Source organism: Trichomycterus rosablanca, chromosome 19 (assembly GCF_030014385.1).
Source record: "Trichomycterus rosablanca isolate fTriRos1 chromosome 19, fTriRos1.hap1, whole genome shotgun sequence".
Classification (NCBI taxonomy): Eukaryota; Metazoa; Chordata; class Actinopteri; order Siluriformes; family Trichomycteridae; genus Trichomycterus; species Trichomycterus rosablanca.
In genome coordinates, this window is record NC_086006.1 from 27113507 (window position 1) to 27123168 (window position 9662).

Genomic DNA, 9662 nt, shown 5'->3' on the forward strand with positions numbered 1-9662 from the left:
GATACACACACGTACATACAGACACACACACACATGTACATACAGACACACACACACATGTACATACAGACACACACACACATGTACATACAGATACACACACATGTACATACAGACACACACACACATGTACATACACACACACATGTACATACAGATACATACACATGTACATACAGACACACACACACATGTACATACAGATAAACACACATGTACATACACACACACAGTGTGTGTCACTGTATCTGTATGTTGCTGGGCTGTTTCGGCCAATCACATCAATGCCGTTGCCCAGCCAATAGCACCGCTCAGGTTTGAACCCTGGACCCCCAGATCACAGCAGTAGCCCCCCAAGTGCTTCCTTATACACTGTTTAAATTATTTGGTGGTTTAATAATCCCAAAGATCAAACTGATAAGCTCAAAGGTCCATGAGGCTTCGAGGTTCCTCCACAAACCAATCTGGACTCATAAAAACGATTCAGTGAAGGAATGAAGCTTTCTCTGCAGGTTCCATTTCTTATCTCATCAGCACTGTGGTGTGGTTACACAGTTTGGACCCTTTAAATTGGTCTCGGTCGCCCCCGGTCACGACATTAGGATCGGAGTGGCGAGACATCAAAGCGATTTATGGCTGCACTACTTGTTCTGATCTGAAGCAGAAAAACAGGAGAATAAAAGCAGACAGGAAGCTTCTCTGATCTGTGCTGCTGTCTGAGGCCACACAGCCTCTGGATGTGTGTGTGTGTGTGTGTGTGTGTGGATCTATGTTCGGCAGAAGAAAGCCCTGCAGGATAAACATCACACACACACACTTTGCTTCCCGTCTCCTCCTAGTGAGCTCTACAATTCATGTTAGTGTGTGTATGTGTTTGTGTCTGTATGTGTGTGTGTGTGTGTGTCTGTATGTAAGTGTGTGTTTGTGTCTGTATATGTGTACGTGTGTGTGTTTGTGTATGAGTGTGTCTGTATGTGTATGTATATAAGTGTGTGTGTGTGTGTCTGTATGTGAGTGTGTGTGTGTGTTTGTGTGTGTGTCTGTATGTGTGTGTTTGTATGGGAATGTGTGTGTCTGTATGTGAGTATGTACAGTGTATCACAAAAGTGAGTACACCCCTCACATTTCTGCAGATATTTAAGTATATCTTTTCATGGGACAACACTGACAAAATGACACTTTGACACAATGTAAAGTAGTCTGTGTGCAGCTTATATAACAGTGTAAATTTATTCTTCCCTCAAAATAACTCAATATACAGCCATTAATGTCTAAACCACCGGCAACAAAGTGAGTACACCCCTAAGAGACTACACCCCTAAATGTCCAAATTGAGCACTGCTTGTCATTTTCCCTCCAAAATGTCATGTGATTTGTTAGTGTTACTAGGTCTCAGGTGTGCATAGGGAGCAGGTGTGTTCAATTTAGTAGTACAGCTCTCACACTCTCTCATACTGGTCACTGAAAGTTCCAATATGGCACCTCATGGCAAAGAACTCTCTGAGGATCGAATTGTTGCGCTACATGAAGATGGCCAAGGCTACAAGAAGATTGCCAACACCCTGAAACTGAGCTGCAGCACAGTGGCCAAGATCATCCAGCGTTTTAAAAGAGCAGGGTCCACTCAGAACAGACCTCGCGTTGGTCGTCCAAAGAAGCTGAGTGCACGTGCTCAGCGTCACATCCAACTGCTGTCTTTGAAAGATAGGCGCAGGAGTGCTGTCAGCATTGCTGCAGAGATTGAAAAGGTGGGGGGTCAGCCTGTCAGTGCTCAGACCATATGCCGCACACTACATCAAATTGGTCTGCATGGCTGTCACCCCAGAAGGAAGCCTCTTCTGAAGTCTCTACACAAGAAAGCCCGCAAACAGTTTGCTGAAGACATGTCAACAAAGGACATGGATTACTGGAACCATGTCCTATGGTCTGATGAGACCAAGATTAATTTGTTTGGTTCAGATGGTCTTAAGCATGTGTGGCGGCAATCAGGTAAGGAGTAAGTGTGTCATGCCTAAAGTCAAGCATGGTGGTGGGAATGCCATGGTCTGGGGCTGCATGAGTGCAGCAGGTGTTGGGGAGTTACATTTCATTGAGGGACACATGAACTCCAATATGTACTGTGAAATACTGAAGCAGAGCATGATCCCCTCCCTCCGGAAACTGGGTCGCAGGGCAGTGTTCCAGCATGATAATGACCCCAAACACACCTCTAAGACGACCACTGCTTTATTGAAGAGGCTGAGGGTAAAGGTGATGGACTGGCCAAGCATGTCTCCAGACCTAAACCCAATAGAACATCTTTGGGGCATCCTCAAGCGGAAGGTGGAGGAGCGCAAAGTCTCGAATATCCGCCAGCTCCGTGATGTCGTCATGGAGGAGTGAAAAAGCATTCCAGTGGCAACCTGTGAAGCTCTGGTAAACTCCATGCCCAGGAGAGTTAAGGCAGTTCTGGGAAATAATGGTAGCCACACAAAATATTGACACTTCAGGAACTTTCACTAAGGGGTGTACTCACTTTTGTTGCCAGTGGTTTAGACATTAATGGCTGTATATTGAGTTATTTTGAGGGAAGAATAAATTTACACTGTTATATAAGCTGCACAAAGACTACTTTTCATTGTGTCAAAGTGTCATTTTGTCAGTGTTGTCCCATGAAAAGATATACTTAAATATCTGCAGAAATGTGAGGGGTGTACTCACTTTTGTGATACACTGTATGTATATAAGTGTGTGTGTCTGTATGTAAGTGTGTGTGTGTCTGTATGTGAGTGTGTATGTATATAAGTGTGTGTGTGTGTGTCTGTATGTGTGTGTCTGTATGTGTATGTATGTATGTATGTATGTAAGTGTGTGTGTTTGTGTATGAGTGTGTCTGTATGTGTATGTATGTATGTATGTAAGTGTGTGTGTGTATGTATGTGTGTGTGTGTGTCTGTATGTGAGTGTGTATGTATATAAGTGTGTGTGTGTGTCTGTATGTGTGTGTGTCTATGTGAATTTGTGTGTCTGCATGTGAGTGTGTGTGTCTGTATGTGTATATGTGTGTGTGTCTGTGTGTGTGTGTGTGTATGTGTGTGTTTATATGTGACTGTGTGTCTGTATGTGAGTGTGTGTGTGTCTAAGTGCTTTATCCTGGTCAGGGTCACAGTGAACCCAGAGCCAAGTGGAAACAATACACCCTGAGCAGGAAGGCAGTCCATTTCAAGGCATCACATACACTCACTCACTCACACACTCACTCACTTGATGGATCACTTAAACCTAGGGGCAGTTTACAGCCCGTTTGGACCAATGTGGAGCGGGTTCCGTTCCAATTCACACATCTAATTTTGAACCAAAAATAAAATGGTCCTTAATTGGGAACAAAAGAAACAAAAAATAGTGATTTATTCAGCAGAACTAAACGAGGCCAATCAAGCCCTACTTACAAACCAGGCTTACAAACCAAACTCCATTCAGTTCTATAAAAATCACGCATGACGCATCCCTGGTTCCATTTAAACTGGTGCGAGTGTGGGCCGGTTCTCTAAATAACACCATCCTGAATGGAACCAGTCCCACATCCAGAGTTATTCTGGTCCTAAATAAAGAGCTGTAGAGTGGTCAGGGTCAGTCCACCTACTGCATGGTTTTGGAAGGTGCAGGAAAACCAGTGCACTTTGAGGAAGCTCATCACAGATAGTGACTGGAAACAAGGCACAAACCCTGATCTGCAAACACCCACTCTACCAGATGCACCACTTTGGCTCCGGAAATGTTCCTCAAGTACCCAAAATTATTCCCATTTATTTCAGACAGAGAGAGAGTGTGTGTGTGTGTGTGTGTGCATGTCTGTATGTACAGTGTATCACAAAAGTGAGTACACCCCTCACATTTCTGCAAATATTTCATTATATCTTTTCATGGGACAACACTATAGACATGAAACTTGGATATAACTTAGAGTAGTCAGTGTACAGCTTGTATAGCAGTGTAGATTTACTGTCTTCTGAAAATAACTCAACACACAGCCATTAATGTCTAAATAGCTGGCAACATAAGTGAGTACACCCCACAGTGAACATGTCCAAATTGTGCCCAAATGTGTCGTTGTCCCTCCCTGGTGTCATGTGTCAAGGTCCCAGGTGTAAATGGGGAGCAGGGCTGTTAAATTTGGTGTTTTGGGTACAATTCTCTCATACTGGCCACTGGATATTCAACATGGCACCTCATGGCAAAGAACTCTCTGAGGATGTGAGAAATAGAATTGGTGCTCTCCACAAAGATGGCCTGGGCTATAAGAAGATTGCTAACACCCTGAAACTGAGCTACAGCATGGTGGCCAAGGTCATACAGCGGTTTTCCAGGACAGGTTCCACTCGGAACAGGTTTCGCCAGGGTCGACCAAAGAAGTTGAGTCCACGTGTTCGGCGTCATATCCAGAGGTTGGCTTTAAAAAATAGACACATGAGTGCTGCCAGCATTGCTGCAGAGGTTGAAGACGTGGGAGGTCAGCCTGTCAGTGCTCAGACCATACGCCGCACACTGCATCAACTCGGTCTGCATGGTCGTCATCCCAGAAGGAAGCTGACGCACAAGAAAGCCCGCAAACAGTTTGCTGAAGACAAGCAGTCCAAGAACATGGATTACTGGAATGCCCTGTGGTCTGACGAGACCAAGATAAACTTGTTTGGCTCAGATGGTGTCCAGCATGTGTGGCGGCGCCCTGGTGAGAAGTACCAAGACAACTGTATCTTGCCTACAGTCAAGCATGGTGGTGGTAGCATCATGGTCTTGGGCTGCATGAGTGTTGCTGGCACTGGGGAGCTGCAGTTCATTGAGGGAAACATGAATTCCAACATGTACTGTGACATTCTGAAACAGAGCATGATCCCCTCCCTTCGAAAACTGGGCCTCATGGCAGTTTTCCAACAGGATAACGACCCCAAACACAACCTCCAAGATGACAACTACCTTGCTGAGGAAGCTGAAGGTAAAGGTGATGGACTAAACCCAATTGAGCACCTGTGGCGCATCCTCAAGTGGAAGGTGGAGGAGTTCAAGGTGTCTAACATCCACCAGCTCCGTGATGTCATCATGGAGGAGTGGAAGAGGATTCCAGTAGCAACCTGTGCAGCTCTGGTGAATTCCATGCCCAGGAGGGTTAAGGCAGTGCTAGATAATAATGGTGGTCACACAAAATATTGACACTTTGGGCACATTTGGACATGTTCACTGTGGGGTGTACTCACTTATGTTGCCAGCCATTTAGACATTAATGGCTGTGTGTTGAGTTATTTTCAGAAGACTGTAAATCTACACTGCTATACAAGTTGTACACTGACTACTCTAAGTTATATCCAAGTTTTATTTCTATAGTGTTGTCCCATGAAAAGATATAATAAAATATTTGCAGAAATGTGAGGGGTGTACTCACTTTTGTGATACACTGTACATGTGTGTGTATGTGTGTGTCTCTGTATATGAGTGTGTGTGTGTGTCTGTATGTAGGTGTGAGTGTGTGTCTGTATGTATGTGTGTGTGTACATGTGTGTGTGTGTCTGTATGTACATGTGTGTGTGTGTGTGTGTACTGTATGTGTGTGTGTGATTTATATAGAACTGAATGGAGTTTATGAGCTTTGCTAAATGAGCAGAATTGGCTAAATTTAGCCTGGTGTGTAATTAGCGGAGCAATCTGGGTTTGATTGGCCTCGTTTAGTTCTGTGTGTAACGGACCTCGGCACTGTGAGAGAAAATGTTAATTCTCACTAGAAGTATTAATACATAATCAATCACTGCTAAAAAATGTAGATTTGCTTAGGGCATTATTGCCAGTAGTCATATTCCAATAATACTGCTACAGTAGAATGTTAGTGGATTGGTGGTGTATGTGATAAGAAGTGCGTCAATTACATCGTATTACGTCCAAAACCCAGTTCTAGCTGATTTAGACCTTTCCTTTTTTCTGCTCCCGTCTACAGGGGGTGCCAGAGTGGATCTGGTCCTCATACTTGACTTGGCATGGTTTTTACACTGGATGCCATTCCTGATGCAACCCTCCTATTTCTATCCGGGCTTGGGACCTGCACTGCTAGCGAACTGGCAAGTGCACCTCCCAATGGCTGGGCCGTTTCAGCCAATCATGTCCATATGCCGAGATTCGAACCCTGGACTCCTTCTAGCTGATTTAGACCAGTTCCTGTGTTAACTGTGGAATCTTCCACTGTCCTACAAGATCACCAACAAGATAAATAAGGAGTGCTGCACCACCTGAGCCCTGCTGATCAGGATGAAGCAGTTAGTGATGATGAATGAATGAATTTCATCACAGTGTTTAAGTAGTTTGATTCTTTTATTTATTAATTTTATTATTTAGATGCATAACTTTTCACTTTGAACTTTTTTATTCCGTGTGTAGTGTAGTGTGACTTTATAAAAAATACATTTATTATTCTCTCACTCACCCCGAACCTGAAACTTTAAATTTTTAATAAAGATGAAAAGCTTCTATATTCAGATTTCAGAAACACTTTATATTTTATGAATCATTTTTTTATATTTTAATAAATTCAGTGTTGGTGGTTTTGAATCAGTATTTCAGTGCTGAGCTGTTTGGTACTTTTGGCTCAAAGTCAATTATTCACGTTGCTGTAATGGACGATTGTGAAGCTCAAACTCGCCGTGAAATATTAAAGTGTTTGTACGAACTCCACCGTTCTGTTCAATATTCAACACAATTCTGATAAAAGATTCTAATCTAATAAATGAACTCTCATAGACCACTGAAGTCGTGTCGTCATTTTGTAGTCCACGCCATGTTGTTATGCCCATATTTGTTAACCCGGGTCTAAGAGAAATGTTGAATGGGAAAAATGAATGAAGATTTTGAAAATTGCCTCTCTCGCATCATGTAGTCATAAAAAATGTTCCAAAGCTGTTAGGTTTTGTTTTATGGAGATTCTTCTGTCTATTATCACTGGATCCTCTGAATTATGAAGTCGTTAAAGATCACACCGACTCGAAAGACTCCCGATTACAAGAGATCCAGTCGTGTAGTGTGAACCATACAGTGACCCGACGACTTGGAAAGTTGTGTAGTGTGAACTTGGCATAAGTGTGAAGACAGTTTGGTATCAGAAGTGTTTAGACCAGGGGTCACCGACCTTTTTGAAACTGAGAGCTACTTCAAGGTTACTGAGTAATACAAAGGGCTACTGGTTTAATAAACGTTGATTCCTCACAATAATTATTAACAAAGATTTTTAATGATTTTTGTAAATATCTTTCTTGACAGTTTTGTATGTAGGAGAGAATGGAGATGACAACGGGACCATTCTTCTCGTGAAAACAGTGTTTGTTATTATCATCCCAGACCGAAAAGCCTTTCCTATTCTTTATGAAAAAAATGCATCTCACTCCCCATCGCAGCTGCGCTCGCTTGCTTGTCTCAGCAAAGAGTGAGATGGACGTTTGTCTTCAGACAAGATCAACAACAAGAGTTCATATACTCTATACACAAAACATTTTTGTTTTTAAATTTTATATTCAGTATTATCATTTTCAAATCTACATTAATTCAAATGTAAATTATTCAAAAAGAACAGCAACACAAATATAGTTTTTAGACAGAGCTCAATGGAGACTAGTGCTATTTTTAGAACATGCCATGACCAGGTGCCCGCGGGCATCGTGTTGGTGACCCCTGGTTTAGACGTTTCTCTAGATGATACGACATAAAAAAGTGATTCAGACTTTGCTGAGCAGACGGTGAGACTTTAACATTAAAGGAACGAGGAGGAACTGAAGTCCCATGTGACCTTTATTATAAACGTACGATAATTTATGTTCTCGGCTCGGGACTGTAAACGTAAGTTATTAAAAGATAAAATTAATTGTTTCATTAAAATATTAATTGGTTTTAAATGAGCGCAGCAGGAACCAGCAGGAACCAGCAGGAACCGTCACCACTCACTGTAAAAAATTACCTCGAGCGCCTCACGATTTCCTTTTCATCCTTCTTCCCCCTCTGATTAGTGCCGCACCGCTCTCCGTTTTCTACTTTCTTTCTCTGTGTTTGTTTATCTTTCTGCTTTCATACGTTCTCTTTAACATGTTCACTTTGTTCTGAGCGGTAAAACATCATCAAAGTGTGAATATGAGCTGAATCTGCATCAGTGTGGAATAAGAGTCAGATCCAGGGTTACAGCTCCACATGTATCTGTGTTTATCTGGATTCTCCTCCCTGTTTCACTTTTAAACTTGTGTTATAGCTCGAGCTTCTGAGAAATGGTGAGAATCAGAATCAGCTTCTCCCAGAGTCTAAAACTAATAACAAAATAAAGCTTAACGTGGTTTAATGTAGTAAAAAAAAGGAGACAGGAGCACTAAACTTCTCTTCATTATTACTGCTCATAAGTTCCTCCACTAATCACATTCCTCACTCGCTGTTTTACTACAATCAGTCACGTTAGGCGCTGTTTGTACGGCCTGAGTCGCTTTTACCGTGTCGTATCAAACAGTTCGTCTCATTGGAGGAGCTTTGAGAAGGTCAGCAAACAGCAAACTGAGTCAAAGTTTAATCAGGTGAAGCGCTGATTCTTTTTGAAGATCCAGGGCAGTTGTAGCCTAGTAGTTAAGGTACTGGACTAGTAATCAGGTCACTGGTTTAAGCCCCACTACTGCCAGGTTGCCACTGTTGGGCCCTTGAGCAAGGCCCCTAACCCTCAATTGCTCAGACTGTATACTGTCACACTTCCATAAGTCGCTTTAGATAAAGGCGTCTATGTAAATGTAAATGTAAGATCCCTCGCATGTATAAAAGTCACTCACTTTCTTAACCGCTTGCTTATCCAGTCAGGGTCGTGTTGGCGGGGAGACAAACACACTTATAGGGCAATTCAGTGGCTCCAGTTAACCTGACTGCATGTTTTTAGACTGTGGGAGGAAACCGGAGCTCCCGGAGGAAACCCACACAGACACGGGGAGAACATGCAAAGGACCCACAAAGGACCTACACAGAAAGGACCCGGATTGCCCCGCCTGGGGATTGAACCCAGGACCTTCTTGCTGTGAGGCGACAGTGCTACCCAGTGCGATTATTATATATTATTATATATATTATTATTTTTTTGCACTTTTTTATTGTTATCCTCTCTACAGTCCTTCGTCGAAATCTGAACTCGCTGCTTCTGGCTAAAAATCTCCACAATCTTGTGATCCGAACACATTAAACCTTTATTTTCCTCCCGGTCGTTCATCCCTCGCCGTCTCTCCTCACACTGGCATCTATTTCCTCTACCCACTAATCCTGCGAGTCTGGAATCAGGATGCTGTTGCTTTTAAAAGTGCTGCAATCTGCATTTTCTGTTCCGTCGGAGCGAAACGCTTTCAGAAGTCTGAAAAAAAAGAAGAAGAAGTGCACCAAGTTTTTATTTATTTATTTTTGGAAAAGTGTCGAGTGACGTCAAGTGCATTTTCCTCCTCAGCGAGAAATTAGGATGCAGCTCACGAGGTCTCGGTGCTTCCTGGGTACAGATCAGTGTTAGTGAACATGAGGATCTTTATAATATCACAGATAGGAAATCTGTTCTGTCCTTCATCACAGCACAGTTCCTGTGTTTGGAGACATAATTAACAAGTGTTAATCATGTGTAGTGTTTATAAAGCTGCTATAACAACATT